Here is a 21,090-nt window from a genome sequence, read left to right on the forward strand (position 1 = left end):
TTCTATACACCACCAGCTGACATAATTTTTTTGATCTGAACCTAGGATTGGCAATGTTTCTACTCTATGTCACTCATAAAAAAATCTCATCAGGGGATAAATGTATTTCCTGAGGCCATTCACTGTGTAGTTGTGTAAATCAGAGGGAAACAAAAACACCTGGATAGATTAATCTAGAAACCAAATCTACTAATATGAATTGGCAGGAAAAATTCTCAGTTTCCCTCAGAACACTAGCTCCATGGCAAAAGGCATTTAGCCCAAAGCTGCGGTCCTGTAAGTTTGAAAGAGTACAGCTTTAACTAAATGGGAGGTACTTCCATGATTGCTTATAAGACAGTAATGTGTTTTGTGATTTTTTAAAGTTTTATGATTTCGCAAGCTGTTCTGACCACAAAATCCATTTTAAAAGAAGACACATTTCTATGGAACTGTACTTTGATACCAGGCGGCTTCACTATCATTTGGGAAATAATAAGATACATAAATTCCTGTACACTATCCTAGATGTCCTGAGTCATGGCCTCTTGTGAAACAAATTGGTTTTAAAAGCCTTCCAGCTGCTTCTGATGCATGCTACAGCTTACCAACCCAGCTGTGGGTCCCATGGTATATTCCTATGCTTCTTTGCTGTAATCTCATTTTGGGATATGGGTAATAAAGTCAGCCACTAATGGTAGCACTAAACTATGTCTCACAGTCCTCAGATTCTGTACCCTTTTGAGGGCCCATGCCACGTCCTTGTGAGTCTGGCTCTGGTGCATGTTGAGACATGTGGTAGGGGATTGCAGATCTTCACCTGCTGCTGGGGCAAGTCTAGAGGCTCCATTGACTAGCGCTGGCCTGAGGACCAAGGCCTTTGTACTTTAACACGTTCTTATCACACTGGTGAGCCCTACCCTGAGCTCCAAGTCAGAGGCTTAAATTCTATTTTTTGTCCAACTACCTAGCTCTGTTTAGCTCAGTCAGAGGCTGGAGGAAGGGTGGTAGAGGCACAAGGGTAGGATTGTGGGGGCCCTATCCAGCTCTGGCCTTTATCATGGCAGGCCTGCTATTGGGAGTCAAGTCTGAAGTTTGTACCTAATTCTCTCTCACCCTCATCTCTCCCCAACCCCCTAACAGGAGGTGAGGCATCTTTACACACTTTGCTTTTGGAACTGAGCAGAGATGACCCAGGTAACTCTTTCATTCCTGTTTTCTTCAATTCATGTTTTCTTCTTATTAGAACAAAGCTTGGTACTATGATCTTTTCTCTGGCTTCCTTAGCTCTTGTGAAAGACCTTAGTATGTGAATAGCTGTTCAAATCAGTATTTTTCTGGGGAGATGATTGCTGAACATCTTATTTAACTGCCATTTTGATGTTGATCTTCTTCCTTATTTTTTAAGAAATAAAAGAATGTAACAAAAGTGATTTGTGGATGTTTTGTCCAGTTTTGACTTTGGGTTATGTATTCCTTCTTAATTCTTCACTGTTTGTAGCTAGATCTCGAGTTCTATTTCAACTCTTCAGTTCTCAGTGTTGCATTCTCACCAATATCTTTCCTCTTCAAAATATAATGGTTAGCATTCCTTGGAATATTGTCTTGCAGTGTCACTTAATTGTTTTGGATATGCACGCCTTACTGGCAAATGTGTTAGTCTTTAGAAAGGCAGAGTTAATGATAGGTAGACAGTCTGTGCTAGTCTATTCTGTAGAATGAATGAACTACACTCGGGTTTATTTTCCTTCATTTTCAAAAATTTCACTTATTTTCCATCCCCCCTTAATTCACTCCCCCCAAATACCTACAGTGGCTGGGACTGGTGTGGGCCTGGGACAAGGTGATGGGAATGAAATCCAGTTCTCCTGCACTGGGGGCAGGAATCCAGGTACTCAGGTTGTTCTGGCTGCCTCCTAGAGTCTGTATTGGCAGGAACAGGAGCCAGTGGCTGGAGCCAGGAATTGAGCTCAGGGACTCCATATGTGATGAAGGTGTCCTAACAGCTATGGTAGACACCCAGTTTTCTCAACATTTTAAAATTACAGATGAAAAACAAGACAAAGCCCTTGGGAGCCAACATATTTTTATTTACTTAACAATGTGTTGTTTAATGTCTATTATTACCAGCAAAGTGCCTTATAAACATTAACTTTTTAAAAAAATATTTATTTTAATTATTTGAAAGTCAAAGTTACAGAGAGAGGGAGAGGGAGGGGGAGCAGGAAAGAGAGAATCTTCCATCCACTGGTTCATTCCCCAGATGGCCACAACAGACAAGTCAAGGCCAAGCTGAAGCTAGGAGCCAGGCATTTGTTCCAGCTTCCCTATGTGGGTGCGGGAGCCCAAGGACATGAGCCATCTTCGGTGCTTTCCCAGGCCATTAGCAGGGAGCTGGATTGGAAATGGAGCAGCTAGGACTTCAGCACCCATATGGGATGCTGGCATTGCAGGTGGAGGCTTTACCAGCCATGCCATAGTGCCGGCCCCTAAACACATTAACTTTTTTTTTCATATTTAAAAAGAAATTTTATTTGCAGCTGAGTTTAATGACCCGACATGAAAAAAAAAATTGCCATCTGGTGGAACTTTTTTTTAAAAAATGTATTAATATAGAGAGAACAGATTTTATGCATTTCATAGGTACAGTTCCAAGATACCCAAGATTTTTCTCATAAGTCAACTAGGGGGTCAGAATCTCATTTTCCTATTTACTACCTATAGAACCTTGAGCAAGTTCTTCCTCAGTGTCAGCATTCTCAACTACACTGTGTTGGCAAAAATAACCTCTTCAAGTTGTTTTGTGAGGACTAAATAAAATGTCATTTGTAAGCTCCCTGGTCTAGAGCAGTCCTTTTTTCTTTACACTATAAATTTTGATAGAAACCATCAGATAGTTAAGTGGCAATGCAGAGTATTTTTTTAGCACGTGTAATTCACTTTATTTTTCTTGAGTAAAATCCTCTGTTGCAGACACAGCTGGAGCCTCAGTCCTCCACAGAGACACTCTGCTGTGGGCCTTCACACCTTGGTGAACACAGTCTCTTTACAGAATTCAGGGGTCAGAGAGCTGTAGGTCTGGAGATGGCATCAAAAGTGGCCTTGGTAAACTTGTCCAGCTTGGCAGGGCACCTGTGGCAGAGGTCTGGCAGACATCAATGCCAGCCATCAGCAGCAGCTTCTTGGGGAGAGGGACTGAGCTGATGCCAGTGTCCTTTGAGGGTGGGGACAAGGAGCACCAGCACAGAGCCACAGCATGCAGTAACCTCGTAAGGCATGCTGAGGAGCTTGCTGACTTTGTTCCCCCAGTCGCTTCTTCTCATGGGCGGAACAGAGAGCTCGACCAGGATGATGGCCGCTTGGATGGTGGTGGCTACCCTAGTGGGACATTTCACACCCAGGCCGACACAGCCATTGTAGTCACTGATAGCAACAAATTTTTTTTTCAAGATTTATTTATTTGAAAGTCAGAGTTACACAGAGAGAGAAGGAGAGGCAGAGAGAGAGAGAGAGAGAGAGAGAGAGAGGTCTTCCATCCACTGGTTCACTCTCCAGATGACCACAACTGCCGGAGCTGCACCAATCTAAAATCAGGAGCCAGAGGTTCTTCCTGGTCTCCCACACGGGTGCAGGGCTCCAAAGACATGGGCCATTTTCTACTGCTTTCCCAGGCCATAGCAGAGAGCTGGATGGGAAGTGGAGCAGCTGGGACTCAAACCGGTGCCCATATGGGATGCCAGCAGTACAGGTGGTGACTTTACCCACCATGCCACAGAGCTGGCCCTACAAATGTTTTGAACCCGGTTTGCTGGCCAGCCGGAACCTGCTTTTGTACAGGCACTAGCTTCAAAACCTCATCTTTTTCTTTTTTTTTTTCTTTTTTATTTTTTATTTCATAAATGTGAATCTACAAAGTGCAACTTTTGTATTGTTGTGGTCCCCCCCAACCTCCCTCCCTCCTGTGGCCCTCCCCTCTCCCTCTCCCATCCCACCCTTTATCGAGTTTCATTTTCAATTACCTTCATATACTGAAGATCAACTTAGTATATACTAAGCAAGGGTTTCAACAGGCTGCACTCACACAACCGCACAAGGTATAGGGTATTGTTCGACTAGTAGGGTTTTTACGTTTCATAGTAAAACACATTAAGGACAGAGATCCTACATGGGGAGCATGTACCCAGTGACTCCCGTTGTTGGTTTAATAATTGGCGCTCTTATTTATGACGTCAGCAATCACCCGAGACTCTTGCTATGAGCTGTCTAGGCTATGGAAGCCCCTTGAAAACCTCATCTTTTTCCACCAGGATAAAGGCATTGATCTCAGACTCCTTGATGGGCAGGTAGAACCATCTCCAGGGACTTCATTTTCTTGTCGTTGGCCAGGGTATGCAAATTGGTGACATGGAGCCACTGCTTGTCCTTGGCATTGCCTCTTCGAGCTCCATGGCTTGGGCCCTACCATTGTGGGGACACAGGCCCCATGTGTCACTTCCAATGCCTTTGCAGAATTGCATGGCCTCTGACTCTAGGGACCTGATCTTCCTGGGGCACCAGCATTATCTGCCATTTGGTATTCTCTTAGAGATGTAAGTGTACTTTTACCGCCTCCAAATCCTTCAATTATGCACATTTTGTGGGAGCCTGGTGATTTGCATAACGGAATGTCAGTCAAGGGTGGTAATAATCTAATCAGAAAATATGAAATAAAAATACTGGTGCACAAATAGGAAAGCCACAAGTGGTCTATCAAAGGAAAGATTGCTAACAGACATATCAGGGGCAAGGTCTAAGCATATAAGCACGTTGCAAGAGAAGGAATTAGCATGCAGACTATGTCCCCCTCAGAGGTCACAGCCCTAGATGACAACTACATCAGTTACGAACAGCATTTCCACCTCTGCTTTGGTTAAACCCTGCCGAGGTCTAACACAGCAGCTGGAGATTTGGGGAGTTGGTCAAACAGAAATGTCAACACTGTGGTCCTCTTCTTTTTTTTTTTTTTTTAACTTTTATTTAATGAATATAAATTTCCAAAGTATAGCCCATGGGTTACAATGGCTTCCCCCCTCCCATAACTTCCCTCCCGCCCGCAATCCTCCCCCTTCCCGCTCCCTTTCCCCTTCCATTCATGTAAAGATTCTTTTTCAATTCTCTTTGTATACAGAAGATCAGTTTAGTATATATTAGGTAAAGATTTCAACATTTTGCCCATATAGCAACACAAAGTGAAAAAACTACCATTGGATTACTAATTATAGCATTAAATAGCAATGTACAGCACATTAAAGACAGAGATCCTACATAATTTTTTTTCAAATTAATTAATTTTCTATGCCATTTCCATTTTAACACCAGGTTGTTTTTTTTTTTCATTTCCAATTCTCTTTATATACAGAAGATCAATTCAGTACATAATTAGTAAAGACCTCATCAGTTTGTGCCCACACAGAAACGCAAAGTATAAAAATACTGTTTCAGTACTAGTTATAGCATCACTTCGCTTTAGACGACACATTAGGGACAGATCCCACATGGGGTGTAAGTACACAGTGACTCCTGTTGCTGATTTAACAATTTGACACTCCTGTTCATGGCGTCAGCAATCTCCCTAGGCTCTAGTCATGAGTTGCCAGGGCTATGGAAGCCTTTAGAGTTCGCTGACTTCGATCTTATTCCGATAGGGTCATAGTCAAAGTGGAAGTTCTCTCCTCCCTTCGGAGAAGGGTACCTCCTTCTTTCATGGCCCCGTTCTTTTGTGGTCCTCTTCTCTACCACTAGCTTATAAGAAAGAAGTCAGCCAGAGCATGGGATGACAAGGCAATTTAAATAAACTCTAGAATTCTAACATTATGTGGGGATGAACTTTTTACTACCTTAGAAAAAAAAGAGGTTTGAGTGCCAGAAGAGCTATCAATATTGCTCCAAATTCTGTCTGAATGTGAGAGCAGATCTTGGGACAGGTTGACAATGTTACTGAAAGGAAAGAGTATAATTGCTTTCTTTTATACCATATGGATGTAACTCCTTCAACACAGTATTACAATTGAATTAATCAAATCTTGATTTGATTTTAACTTCTTTATAGTCAGATAATAAAATGAGATAATTATTATTTCTCATAAGTTTTGCAGTGTTATAGGGGAGACCTGTCCAAACCTGGAGCAAGGTCCAAACCTGGTACACAGAAGGAATCAGAAGTCTGAGAGCAGACATTCTTCTTTCTTTGGTACCAGGCTTTGAAATGTATTCCCTTGTACATTGGGTCACTACTAAATACATTACTGATGCATTTATGCTAAAACTGTAAAGCCTAAGAGCAAGCTAGCTTTTCTGAACTTAATAGAAAACTCCTGCTTTATTTCATTTTAAGATTTTATGGGTACTTATGTTACATAAGTGCCAGTTTTAGTCTATAAATTTATGTACAAAAATAATTTTCTTTCCCTAACAATTTATACATTCTGACATATTGCTTTTCTGGAGGGGTTTCCAGTTCCAGAGGTTTCAGGGTTAGGTGTTGTAAAAAGAAAGATCTGGTCCTTGGTCATCATGTATTGATGATAGCATCTGCAAGACAGTAAGTTTCCATCCTTTGCTCGGTCACTGTTAATCCCATTTTTTTTTTCTGTGCAAAAGGGCACCAGTACTAACAGGGCTAATTGCAATGTCCAAACTGCCCTTAGTGACTTAATAAACTGCATTTTTCTGCTGCTGGAAAGCATGGTAGAATTTATAAGCATGCATAAAATTCTGTGTTCATAGGGGTCTCTACAAGAAACTATGGCACACTCAAATTAATGTACTTTAGGGAACGTTTATTTACACAATGGCTAATTACAGAGATATGGGTAATTTTTAGGGTTCCACAATGGGTAATGCTGCATACAGAGCTAGCAGCACACCCTGAAATTGAGGGAAGTTGGAAACAGGGGTAAGAGAAAAAAATGTAGACAGGAGTGTAAATTTGTAGCAAAAAATACAAGCTATTTGGCAAGGGTTATTGGATATGTCTTCTTAAATACCATATCTGGTGATTTAATATCTGATGCTTTATTATTTCACTGAGCCCAGAATTTTGTTTGCTTGTTTCTTCAATTTCATCAAATATTCCATGGTTTTTTTTTTGGGGGGGGGCATTATTGGAGATGATAATTCCATTTCCTTTCATTGTAGATCCTTCAAAACTATCTGAGGTTTGCCCTCCTTGGTGTATCAAGAGTAGCTCACGTCTTTTTTGGAACACATACCTAAAGCACTTTCACTCCGCTCTTCTTTCTTCACTCCCTCCCCTTAAAAGCTTTTATTTATTTATTTATTTTTGACAGGCAGAGTGGACAGTGAGAGAGAGAGACAGAGAGAAAGGACTTCCTTTTTGCTGTTGGTTCACCCTCCAATGGCCGCCGCGGCCCGCGCTGCGGCCGGTGCACCGCGCTGATCCGATGACAGGAGCCAGGTGCTTCTCCTGGTCTCCCATGGGGTGCAGGGCCCAAGCACATGGGCTATCCTCCACTGCACTCCCGGGCCATAGCAGAGAGCTGGCCTGGAAGAGGGGCAACCAGGACAGAATCTGGCGCCCTCACTGGGACTAGAACCCGGTGTGCCGGCGCCACAAGGTGGAGGACTAGCCTGTTGATCCATGGCGCCGGCTAAAAAGCTTTTATTTTTAATAGTTGTTATTACTCACATCTGATGATTGCCAAAAATTAAGCAAGGATAAATTATCTCCAGATATATACATTAAAAATCCAACAGAGAACATGACAGGGTCGAACAAAATAAACCCAAGTGGTAACAGAATTGGGACTCTAAATAAAGACTTTGTGGGATGTATGCTCCGCAAGTCAAAACAGTTGAGGATAACTGGTGTTGGGTCTGGTATTTGAACAACCCTCCAGATTCAGAGATTCATGGAACTAGACCTTGGGCTACATACATTGGACTTGTGCTGAATTAAAGAAAATGCCTAAGTCTGTGCTCATATTTTCTACCTCTCTTTTTCCCATAAAGAACTCTTCAAAACCACATGTTGTCTAAATGTGGAATCCAGAGGATTCTGACACAAGTTTGTATTTCAATGTCCAATAGAAAAAATTGATGAGAAATTGTAGTAATAAACAATAATAAAAAAAGGAAGAGGCTAATGAAAACTTAAAAACTTCAGACTTAAGATATGTACCATTCAACTGGATGAAGAATTTGTTCCAACTGATTTCTGGATGGAAGAGAAAAATAAATATCATAGGAGGAAATTAGCAATACCAACTGTAGCTTTGCCAATATTTACGCTTCACTGAACATTAGTGAAGTGTTGACTAGAAGTGATGTTAGTACTAATGCTTGTCTCCTTTTCCTGATCTTGGGGGACAGATATCACTGTTTCAGCATTAAACATGTTTGGTGTAGGTTGTTTTTAAGAAGGCCTTGTCAGATTAAGGACGTTCCCTTCTCTTCCTAGTGTGCTAAGAGATTTTAGAGTGAATGGGAGTTAAATTTGTCTATTTTTAATTAAGGACTGACATGATCACATACCTTTTTCTTTTAATGTTTATGTAGAGAATTATATCAAGTGATTTTTGATTGTTGATCCAATATTGCATTCCTGGGCTAATCCTTGCATAGTTCTAGCCTGATAAATTTATGGTTTGTTCTTTTAATCAGCCAGTGTTTTTGAGTTGCTCATATTTTGTTTAGTACTTTAATGTTTATATTCATGTGAGATATGGGTCTCAAATTTTTCTAACAAAGTCCATGTTATATTTTGGTGCCAAGGGTATGATAGTCTCATTAAAATAGTGAAAATATTTGCATCTTTTTCTGTTCCCTGGAAGACAATGTGCAAGATTAATATAATTTTTTCTTTAAATGAGAGTTATGTATTCAAATTCACCACTGATGCCACATAATTAATGCTTTCTTTGTAGAGAGGTTCTTAAACACTGATTCTATTTCTTTAATCAACATTGGACTATTCAAATATTTTGATTTTTGTTTTGGTAACTTTAATTTCTCAAGAATTTTGTCCAATAAATATAAATTTTACTTTGTCATAAAGTGTTAATAATATATGCTATTGCTAAATAATTTTTACCCAAGAGGTTCTATAAAATGCTTAAGTGTGCTTAAAATTCTATAAAATGCTTAAAGTGCTTAAAATCTTCATTATTTGACAGGATAGATACATCAGGTTTCCTTTAGTTAGTATATGTATGGTACATGTTTTCCCCTATTCTGCTTTAAACATTTCTTGGTCTTCATATTTAATATATATCTCTCACATGAATCAGATAATTTAATTTAATCTAGTCCAAATATTAACATGTGCAATATTTAGGCCATTTTCATTTAACATAATTATTGATACAAGTGAATTTTTATTTATCATATTATTATTTGTTTTCTATTTGATGTACCTGTTTTATGATCTGTTTTCTTTATTTTCTTTTTTTGGATGAGTGGAATATATTTTATTTCTCCTATTAATGTTTTAGTGATAATTTTAAAGCTAGTTTTTATTTTTACTGAAGTGTAAAATATCCATCTTTGCCTTTTAGTAGTTTAGTGCAAATGATCAAATCTCTTTTTCTTCTTTTTTTAATGATTTATTTACTTATTTGAAAGGCAGAGTTACAGAGAGGCACTGGGCAGAAAGAGAGATTGAGAGAGAGAGAGAGAGAGGTCTTCCATCTGATGGTTCACTCCCCACGTGGCTGCATTGGCTGGAGCTGAGAGGATCTGAAGCCAGGAGCCTGGAGCTTTCTCAGGGTCTCCTGTGCTGGTGCAGGGGCCCAAGGACTTGGGCCATCTTCTGCTGCTTTCCCAGGCCACAGCAGAGAGCTGGATAGGAAGTGGAGCAGCTGGGACTCGAACCACTGCCTATATTTGATGCCGGCAAGGAAGGAGGCAGCTTTACCCACTAAGCCACAGCGCCAGCCCTGCAAATGATCAAATTTCTATTGGTACAATAATACATTAACTCTAGAACACTTTAATTCCTTTCACTCCCATTCTGATCTTCATGTCATTGTTGGGATACATTTTATTTCTGGATATATTTTTAAACTACATTAGACATTACTATTACTATTGTTAATAAACTGCTTATTTTTATCCACATATTTATGCCTTCTTATTTATCTTTAGAATTAATTGAATTCTAACTGAAGAGTTTTTTTTGTTTGTTTGTTTTTGTTTTTTGTTTTTTGTTTTTTTTGACAGGCAGAGTGGACAGTGAGAGAGAGAGACAGAGAGAAAGGTCTTCCTTTTTGCTGTTGGTTCACCCTCCAATGGCCGCCGCGGTTGGTGCGCTGGGGCCGGTGCACCACGCTGATCCAATGGCAGGAGCCAGGTGCTTCTCCTGGTCTCCCATGGGGTGCAGGGCCCAAGGACTTGGGCCATCCTCCACTGCACTCCCGGGCCATAGCAGAGAGCTGGCCTGGAAGAGGGGCAACCAGGACAGAATCTGGCGCCCTGAATGGGAGTAGAACCCGGTGTGCTGGCGCCGCAAGGCGGAGGGTTAGCCTAGTGAGCCGCGGCACCGGCCAACTGAAGAGCTTTTAATATATATTTCAATATATGTATGCTGGAAACAAATTCTATCTGTTTTTGTTTGAAAGTGTGACTGGACTTCAGTTTTCAAGGATATTTTTACTATAAATATAATTAAATATATCATTTTGTTTTTGTACCTAAAAATATTATTTAACTTCATGCTTGTTTTATTGTCTCTATTCAGAATAATTTGCAATTTATATAATTTATTTTTCTTTGTATATTTCTCCTTAATATCACCCTCTTTTCTTTGTGTTCTTGCAGTTTTATTATTATAGAACCTGTAATATTCTTTTTTTTTTGCCTATGATTTATAGAACCTCTGGGGTTAAACAGCTTAATATCCTTCAGCAATTTGAAAATTCTCATGCATTGTTTCTTCAAATATTGTTCTTTTCAAATACTCTGCTTTTTATTTCCTTCCCTTGAGCACAATTATAGTCATACTAGATCATTTTATTGTGACCATTTAATTTTTCCATATTTTCTATTTTATAGTTCTCTGTGACACATTTTGAGTTGTTACATTGACTTGACTTCTAGTTCACTGATCTTTTTATTTGCTATGTATAATCACTGTTAATGCATATCTTGTGGTCTTAATTTCAAATATTTTATTTCTCAGTTTTAAAATTTTAATTAATTAATTAATTAATTTGACAGGTAAAGTTGTAGACAGTGAGAGAGAAAGAGACAGAGAGAAAGGTCTTCCTTCTGTTGGTTCACTCTCCAAATGGCTGCTACGGCCGGAGCTGCACCGACCCGAAGCCAGGAGCCAGGTGCTTCTTCCTGTTTTCCCATGTGGGTGCAGGGCCCAAGCACTTGGGCCATCCTCCACTGCCTTCCTGGGCCACAGCAGAGAGCTGGACTGGAAGAGGAGTAACCAGGACTAGAAGCCGGTGCCCATATGGGATGCCAGATTAATCAAGTGAGCCACGGTGCTGGCCCCCCAAAATTTTAATTTTTTATAGATTTCAATATTAAATGTAATTATGAACATTCGCTGGTCTTCCACATTGCTTTCTCCATATTTAAACTAAACTAATCAGAACTTTTTTTCAGCTCCTTGCCACTTAACTTGAAAATCTAGTTCAGTTACTGAATCTGCTTTTATTGTCTTTTTTCTTGTTGATTAGTCTTCTGATCCTGTTTTTTGCCATCTTTATTATTTTTGATTGATTACACACATTGCAGGTGATGTTTTTGTTCAACAGAGAGGATCACCATCTCTGTTGGGCCAAGGGAGTAGGTGTTTGTAGCGACCTCTGTTTCACCTTGGTTATTCTTTTCTTGAGCTTGCAACTGAGATCCTAGCTGATCTTGTTTTTCTCAGTATCAGGAGACTGAAGGAGATTCCCCTCTCCACTGTACAGTTTTTCAGCTTTGATCTTTGGCTTCCTATTCTGTGCGACTTTACCATTCACTGAGAGTGTGTCAGGGGATACGGGCCAAGTGTTTGAGACTTCCGGATGTTCCAATTTGGTTACACCCATCCCAAGTGAATCACAAATGTCTGTTTGCTTCCTTGTGCTTCATGAAATCTTTCCTTCAGGGGACAAGACTGGATTCTCACTATCTGGATATCTAGAATCTGCAAGTGGCCCTAGAGCAAAAACTAGATGCAGCTGCCAATTGATTGTTCTCCCTCAAGACTTTTATATTTATCTTGCTCTGCACACTGGGACCTCTTCCACTGGAAGGTCTTCCTCTGAAAAGACTACTGAGGTTTCCGCTTTGAGCATCAGACATCTTTTATGTCAGTTCTTTATCTTCTCATCCTACACAGCCTTACTCATGGCAAGTATTTTGTAGGAAGAACTTCCTTTGTGTTAAGTTCCATCAAGTCTCTAATACTCTTATTCTGACATTTTAGGAACATAAAAAAAAAATCCCACAAATTTTCTCTATTCTCCATCTAAATTTTTTCCTAAGAGGCTCAGTCTAAATACTTCTATTGAGTCTTTGCCCCAAATTGGCACATGGTATCATGAGAGAGTGGTTGAAAATCCTCAGATCACCTCTGAATGTGCTCTCTTCTCTGAACTGTAGTTCTCCCAATGTTCAGTGATTTTATGTTTTTCAGTTGGCTTTCAGCACACGGATTTTATATTTCACCTATCTTTTAGTTCTTCATTGGGCACGTTGATCTTCTATCAGCTACCATGTAACTCACAGAGGAATTTTCCTTCACTGGAGTCTTATCTCCCCATAGTAGAAAATCTGTGAACATCTTTAGAATGACTTTTATTCTGTCTGCCACTATCTGATTTTGGCCCTCAGTGTGTCCTGTGTGCAAATACATTCATCCTAACCCAAAGTTATCAAAAGTTTTAATCTATTACAGTACAAATTCAAGTGCAAAATGCTATCTAAGCCTCATTTGTCCCAAATCACAAAATCTTGTACTCTTTAACATCAAAATGAGCTCTAAATGGGACTGTAGTTAAAAGAAATCCTGGGAAAACACTTTCTATTGGTGGACCTGCTCCTTCTGGGTCTCCCACACGGGTTCAGGGACCCAAGGACTTGGGCGATCTTCTACTACTTTCTCAGGCCACAGCAGAGAGCTGGATCGGAAGAGGAACATCCGTGACTAGAACAGGCACCCATATGGAATGCCAGTGCTTCAGGCCTGGACATTAACCCGCTGTGACAGTGCCGGCCCCAAAAGTGACACTTTCTACACACACACACACACACACTTTTCTCAAGAATTTTGTGGGTTTCCTATGTATATTACAGAGATTCATTCATTTGACAAAAGATTTTCCCATGGCTTTTTTCCTGGCTCCTCCCATCTCTATCCTTCACTTCTGCTGAGGTGGCTGATCGGACCTGGGAATCATATCCCTAAGCTTTGCACAGAATTCTCTGGGAGAATGAATATTCTGATTTTTTTTATTCTTCCGTGGCACCAGCAAAGGACTTCACACCTTGGTTTGTTTTTTTTTCTTCACAGAACACTTTCCTAAGAACAATATAATTTTATCATCTTTGCAATCTGGACTTCCCAAATTATAAGGTCCAGTTTCCTTTTTTTTTTTTTTTTGCCAGCTAGAGTAGACAGTGAGAGAGAGACAGAGAGAAAGGTCTTCCTTTGCCGTTGGTTCACCCTCCAATGGCCGCTGTAGCCAGCGCGCTGCGGCCGGCGCACTGCGCCGATCCGAAGCAAGGAGCCAGGAGCTTCTCCTGGTCTCCCATGCAGCTTTTTTCTTGTCTTAAATAATAAAGTATAAGAGCAAAGAGATTGCAGGAAGAACTATTAATTAAAAAGGAAACTGGGGCCGGCACTGCAGCTCACTAGGCTAATCCTCTGCCTGTGGCACCGGCACACCAGGTTCTAGTCCCGGTCAGGGCACCAGATTATGTCCTGGTTGCCCCTCTTCCAGTCCAGCTCTCTGCTGTGGCCTGGGAGTACAATGGAGGATGGCCCAAGTGCTTGGGCCCTGCACTCCATGGGAGACCAGGAGAAGCACCTGGCTCCTGGCTTCAGATCAGCGCGGTGTGCTGGCTGCAGCGCGCCAGCCGCGGCGGCCATTGGAGGGTGAACCAACGGCAAAGGAAGACCTTTCTCTCGGTCTCTCTCTCTCACTGTCCACTCTGCCTGGCTATATATATATATATATACATATATATATATATATATATATCTTTGGATAAACTTTATTCTGTTTAGTGCATAAACCTTTAAAGAGTCATAGCATCTTCACCCAAATCCTATAGGATTTGGGGTTTTTAAATGTAAAATTCATTTTTCTCGCTTAAGCTATTATTTAAATTCTAAATTATTATTTCTCGATTGACTTTTTCTTAGAATTTCTGCTGTGACCTCTGTTCCTTTAGGCAGAAGTAGTAGGACGCCCTGGAGGTTGGGCACAGAGCATAATGGGAAAGGGAATCAGACACTTCTTCTGATACCCCAACATATCCCACCAAATCTGCATGTTTTAAAGCTATACTCTCCTAATATTCTTTTCAGTGTATGTATCATTTACTCTTTAGAATCAAGAATTTGACTACTTCTCCGGTACAATATTTGCCAAATTAATAGAATCACATGCGAGAAGATCCCAGTTATCTACTGAACAAAATGAAAAGAAAGAATGTGTTTATTAAAAGATATCTGGAATGTGTTACCTCTTAAGACTAAACGATAGGGCAAAAACAACAACCTAATGTTTTCTTATAATATTCTTGTGACATTATCATCAAACTGTTGAAATCTTTACCTAATATATACTAAACTGATCTTCTGTATAGAAAGAGAATTGAAAATGAATCTTGATTTGAATGGAATGGGAGAGGGAGCAGGAGTTGGGAGGATTGCAGGTGGGAGGGAAGTTATGGGGGGGAAATGCCATTGTAATCCATAAGTTGTACTTTGGAAATTTATATTTACTAAATAAAAGTTAAAAAATAAAGGATATCATTGATAGTTGATATAGTGAAGAAGTTGTGCTACTGATTGAATAATCTCATCCTTTGATTTGGGCTTTGGCATGCACAGCTAGTTAAGATGCAGTAGGGTACTGGTACTCAGTTAACAGCAGTATCTGGGCACCCCCATTTTAGTATCAAAGTCCCTCTCTGGAAGGACTTTTTTAGATTAAAAAAAGTGAACTTGGAATAAAATTAAAATAAAATTTTGACATCTTTGTGCAATCAAACGATCTAAAAAATTGCTTTAGAATGCCTTGAGGAGAAAATAAACTGTAAGCCTATTTAGAAAACAATGTGTCTTAAGCCTTCTTGAGATTAAGAAATTGGACACAGATAGGAAGCAGAGATGTGGAATGAGTAGGTTCTTTGGTTCCGTAATCCACGGAGCTCTGGAGATTTCATGGATGGACACCAGAAGCTGCAGCGAGGACTGAGCGGGCCTCAGTCTCAGGCAAGTCTTCACCCAGAGCACTCGATCTGATTTATGAGTTGGGTCTGGATACCCTATGTTTGAACAGAGGCTTTTTTTTGGATAGAAATTGCATCAAAAAACTTGACCTAACTCCTAGTTAGTCAGTGGCAAAGCCAGTACTAGATTTTAGTCATTTCATTCCTTTGCTTAAACCCCTTCAATGGCTCCCCGTCAACTTAAAAAAAAAATCTGTATTCTTTCACTACAGCATGCACATTCTTCTTAACTTGATCTTTGGCTGGCTGTTTAGCTTGTGTCTGGTCTACAGTCCTCGCAATGTTCTGAAGATTCTTTTTCACATTATGCATTGTACCTGAAATGCTCATATCCCTACATACTTGGCTATCTTCTTAAATTTCTTTTGAACTACAAGATCAAAGAAAAATTTTAGAGTGAACACTGACATACATCACTTACCTCATCCCTCAAAATCTTTAAATTTACTTTTCTGCTATCTTTGATTGCAGATGCATGTTATTTTGTAAGGAAAATGATAAAACAAGTTTGATCTTAAAAAAAAAAACTATCATTGTGACTTTTCATGTTCTGTACTGTAAAAGAAACCCTTAGCAATGAACATAATGGGAGATAACATTTGCAAACAATGCAACTGACAAAAGGTTAATTTCTAGAATCTATAAAGTGTTCAAGAAACTAAACAACAAAAAAGCAAATAACTTAGTCAAAAACTGGGAAAAGGACCTGAACAGACAATTTTTAAGAAAGGGAATTCAAATGCCCAACAGACACATGAAAAAATGCTCAGGATCACTAGTCATCAGGAAAATGCAAACCAAAACCACAATGAGATTTTGCCTCACTCCTCATACAGAAATCAACAAACAACAAATGCTGGCAAGGATGTGGGGAGAAGGGTGCCTTCAGCCACTGTTGGGAATGTAAAGTGGTACAGCTACTGTGGAAGACAATATAGAGATATCTCAGAAAGCTGAATATAGACTTACCTTGTGACCCAGTCATCCCACTCCTGGGAATTTACCCCAAGGAAATGAAATCAGCATATGAAAGAGTGATCTGTTTCCCCATGTTCATCCCAACTCAATTCACAATAGCTAAGATGTGGAATCAATCCAGATATCCATCAACTGAGGACTGGATAAAGAAATTATGTTATGTATACACTGTGGAATACTACACAGTGGTAAAAAAAAAAAAAAGAAATCCTTTCATTTGCAAGAAAATGGATGCAACTGGAAACCATTATATTTAGTGAAATAAGTCAGTCACAAAAAGACAAATACCATATAGTCTCTCTGATGTGTGGTAACTAATAGAGTACCTCAAATGTAATCCATAGGAGCAAAACTGTCACTTTGAGATGCATTGATTTTGAATAGCCCTTGTGTTGTCTGTCAAGGAACAATATATTTTTTTTGATTGTTTGTTTGGTTTTGTTTATTTCTTCATACCTACTAATTGGTTAATTTAATGAGTATAAAATTAACTGAAAAATTGATATCTGTAAAAATTAAGAATGGTAAAGGGAGAGGGAGGAGAAAGAAAGGGGGGAGTATGAGTGGGAGGGAGTTGGGGAGAGGGAAGAATCATCATGTTCCCAAATCTGTATATATTAAATGCATGAAATTGCAGTCTTTAAACAAAATAAAATAATAAAAAAGACATATCCACTAAATTACCATGATCAATGTAGAGTAAGCATTTTTAAACTTTAGATTCTGTACTTAGCTTTGGAGATGTTTCACTTTGATTTACAAATTTCCTCTGAAACATACAAGTTCATTATACATAAATTTTATCAATGCTTCTTAAATCTTGATGCTGGCCCATTTGAATGAGGAAAATAACTCATTAGCTACCTATCTTCCATGTTCCTATTTTCCACTCCGAAAATCCTGATGGTGACACAAAGTTAAATACAAGAAGAAATAACACAGTGCACAGTGATTAATGAAGAGTGGTCTAACAGTAATAACTTAATTACCTAGCAGCAATTGATAACTGCTAACAATGGGATAAAACGCTGAGAAATAATGGAGAGATATCCAAGATATAGGTTATGAGCACATCTGGAGGTCTGTAGTAGGCCTTGCTTTTTATTTAGTCCCATACTTGTATACAGCACATCACTTGTGTGTGGCTCCTGGGCCTTGAAGACTGAGGTGGTCAACTCAGACCATATTTTGGTGTCTAGATCAAACCCTCTGACATATCTCTTTATATTTGTACATTAGCTGAGTAAAATCCAAAAGCTGATTTTTGTCTCCCTATTTTATTTCCCCCCACAAAATTAGATATGAATATGTATTATCTATAGGAAACTTCCATACAAAGCTTAAAATTGTACGATCTCAGAATGACACTATATTCCAATACAGTGTGTGTAGATGAAACGATTGAGTGGAATTGGTAATATCTTTGTTTCTTTAGCTTAGAAAACACAGAGATTATTCTATGAAGTAATTTCCCTTTCCTCTTCCTGCCCACACTCCCCTATTCTCTTTCCTGTTCCCCACCTTTCCTTTGATTTCTCTTCTTTTTATAGTTTTTTAATATGTAAATTACAACTACTGGTTTTTGGGCGATTGTACATTCTCCAGTTTTATTTTGATTTGCCACAAACACCATGTAAACTATTGCTGTGAATGGTGAGAGAGAACAACTCTTGAATGTGGTCATAAAAATGTTGAAAATCCTTTTCCAAGAAACATTCTTCAGAGAAACTGTCTGTTCCTTTTTCTTTGAAATTGCCACCCAAAGAATTCTGATTTTAATATATGCCAAAACCCATTGACAGGGCCCATACCTGAGGACCTAAAGAATAAACCTAATTAACCTGTGTTAAGAAAGTCTCAATGTGGTAATTTTTTTTTCATTTATTAAACTTTTATTTAATGAATACAAATTTCCAAAGTACAGCTTATGGGTTACAATGGCTTCCCCCCTCCCATAACTTCCCTCCCACCTGCAACCCTCCCCGTTCCCGCTCCCTCTCCCCTTCCATTCACATCAAGATTCATTTTCAATTCTCTTTATATACAGAAGATCAGTTTAGTATATATTAGGTAAAGATTTCAACAGTTTGCCCCCATATAGCAACACAAAGTGAAAAAAATACTGTTGGAGTAGTAGTTATAGCATTAAATAACAGTGTACAGCATATTAAAGACAGAGATCCTACATAATATTTTTTTAAAAAAATTAATTAATTTTCTATGCCATTTCCAATTTAACACCAGGGTTTTTTTTTTTTTCATTTCCAATTATCTTTATATACAGAAGATCAATTCAGCATATAATTAGTAAAGATCTCATCAGTTTGTACCCACGCAGAAACACAAAGTGTAAAAATACTGTTTCAGTACTAGTTATAGCATCACTGCACATTAGACAACACGTTAAGGACAGTTCCCACATGGGATGTAAGTACACAGTGACTCCTGCTGCTGACTTAACAATTTGACACTCTTGTTTATGGCGTCAGTAATCTCCCTAGGCTCTAGTCATGAGTTACCAGGGCTATGGAAGCCTTTAGAGTTCACTGACTTTGGTCTTATTCCGATAGGGTCATAGTCAAAGTGGAAGTTCTCTCCTCCCTTCAGAGAAAGGTACCTCCTTCTTTGATTGCCCCATTCTTTCCACTGGGATCTCACTCCCAGAGATCTTGCATTTAGGTCTTCTTTTTTTCACTTTTCCATGGTATCTTGGCTTTTCATGCCTACAATACTCTCATGGGCTCTTCAGCCAGATCCGAATGCATTAAGGGCTGATTCTGAGGCCAGAGTGTTGTTTAGGACATCTGCCATTCTATGAGTCTGCTGTGTATTCTGCTTCCCATGTTGGATCATTCTCTCCCTTTTTGATTCTATCTGTTAGTATTAGCAGACACTTGTCTTGTTTGTGTGATCCCTTAGACTCTTAGACCTATCAGAGCCATCAATTGTGAACTGAAATTGATCACTTGGACTAGTGAGATGGCATTGGTACATGCCACCTTGATGGGATTGTATTGGAATTCCCTGGCACATTTCTAACTCCATCATTTGGGGCAACTCTGATTGAGCATGCCCCAAATTGTACATCTCCTCCCTCTCTTTTTCCACTCTTAAATTTAACAGGGATCACTTTTCAGTTAAAATTTAAACACCTAAGAATAATTGTGTGTTAATTACAGAGTTCAACCACTAGTACTAGAACAACAACAACAACAAATACTAAAAAGGATAAAGTATTACATTGTACATCTAGAGTCAGGACAAGAGCTGATCAGGTCATTGTTTCTTATAGTGTCCATTTCATTTAACAGGTTTCCCCTTTGGTGCTCAGTTGTCGCCGATCAGGGAAAACAAATGATATTTGTCTCTTTGGGACTGGCTTAATTCACTCAGCATGATGTTTTCCAGATCCCTCCATCTTGTTGCAAATGACTGGGTTTCATTGTTTCTTACTGCTGTATAGTATTCTATAGAGTACATGACCCATAATTTCTTTATCCAGTCTACTGTTGATGGGCATTTGGGTTGATTCCAGGTCTTAGCTATTGTGAACTGAGCTGCAATAAACATTAATGTGCAGATGGCTTTTTTATTTGCCAAATTAGTTTCCTTTGGGTAAATTCCAAGGAGTGGGATGGTTGGGTTGTATGGTAGGGTTATACTCAGGTTTCTGAGGAATCTCCAGACTGACTTCCATAGTGGCTTAACCAGTTTGCATTCCCACCAACAGTGGGTTAGTGTCCCTTTTTCCCCACATCCTCTCCAGCATCTGTTGTTGGTAGATTTCTGAATGTGAGCCATTCTCACCGGGGTGAGGTGAAACCTCATTGTGGTTTTGATTTGCATTTCTCTGATGGTCAGTGATCTTGAACATTTTTTCATGTGTCTGTTGGCCATTTGGATTTCCTCTTTTGAAAAATGTCTATTGAGTTCCTTGGCCCATCTCTTAAGTGGGTTGTTTGTTTTGTTGTGGATTTTCTTGATTTCTTTGTAGATTCTGGTTATCAACCCTTTATCCGTAGTATAGTTTGCAAATATTTTTTTCCCATTCTTTCAGTTGCCTCTTCACTTTCCTGACTGTTTCTTTTGAAGTACAGAAACTTCTCAATTTGATGCAATCCCAAATGTTAATTTTGGTTTTGACTGCCTGTGCTCCTGGGGTCTTTTCCAAGAAGTCTTTGCCTGCACCTATATCTTGCAGGGTTTCTCCAATGCTCTCTAATAATTTGATGGTTTCAGGTTGTAGATTTAAGTCTTTAATCCATGTTGAGTGAATTTTTGTGTAAGGTGATAGGTATGGGTCTTGCTTCAAGCTTCTGCACGTGGAAATCCAATTTTCCCAGCACCATTTATTGAATAGACTGTCCTTATTCCAGGGATTAGTTTTGGATCTTTGATCAAATATAAGTTGGCTGTAGATGTTTGGATTGATTTCTGGTGTTTCTATTCTGTTCCATTGGTCTATCCATCTGTTTCTGTACCAGTACCATGCTGTTTTGATAACAACTGCCCTGTAGTATGTCCTGAAATCAGGTATTGTGATGCCTCCGGCTTTGTTTTTGTTGTACAAGATTGCTTTGGCTATTCGAGGTCTTCTGTGTCTCCATATGAATTTCAGCATCATTTTTTCCATATCTGAGAAGAAGGTCTTCGGTATCTTGATTGGTATTGCAT

The 21,090-nt window shown here is 39.3% G+C and overlaps 1 long non-coding RNA gene across 1 annotated transcript in view; it reads left to right on the forward strand.

Annotated features, from left to right (window-relative positions):
• Nucleotides 1-597: 597 nt before the first annotated feature.
• LOC133756962 (uncharacterized) overlaps nt 598-21,090 on the forward strand; it is a 40,888-nt gene continuing 20,395 nt past the window's right edge. The window contains exons 1-2 of the long non-coding RNA XR_009865552.1: nt 598-654; nt 1,123-1,176. This is a non-coding gene — a long non-coding RNA (uncharacterized LOC133756962). The remainder of the gene's footprint in view (nt 655-1,122; nt 1,177-21,090) is intronic.

Source organism: Lepus europaeus, chromosome 3 (assembly GCF_033115175.1).
Source record: "Lepus europaeus isolate LE1 chromosome 3, mLepTim1.pri, whole genome shotgun sequence".
In the NCBI taxonomy this organism is placed as follows: Eukaryota; Metazoa; Chordata; class Mammalia; order Lagomorpha; family Leporidae; genus Lepus; species Lepus europaeus.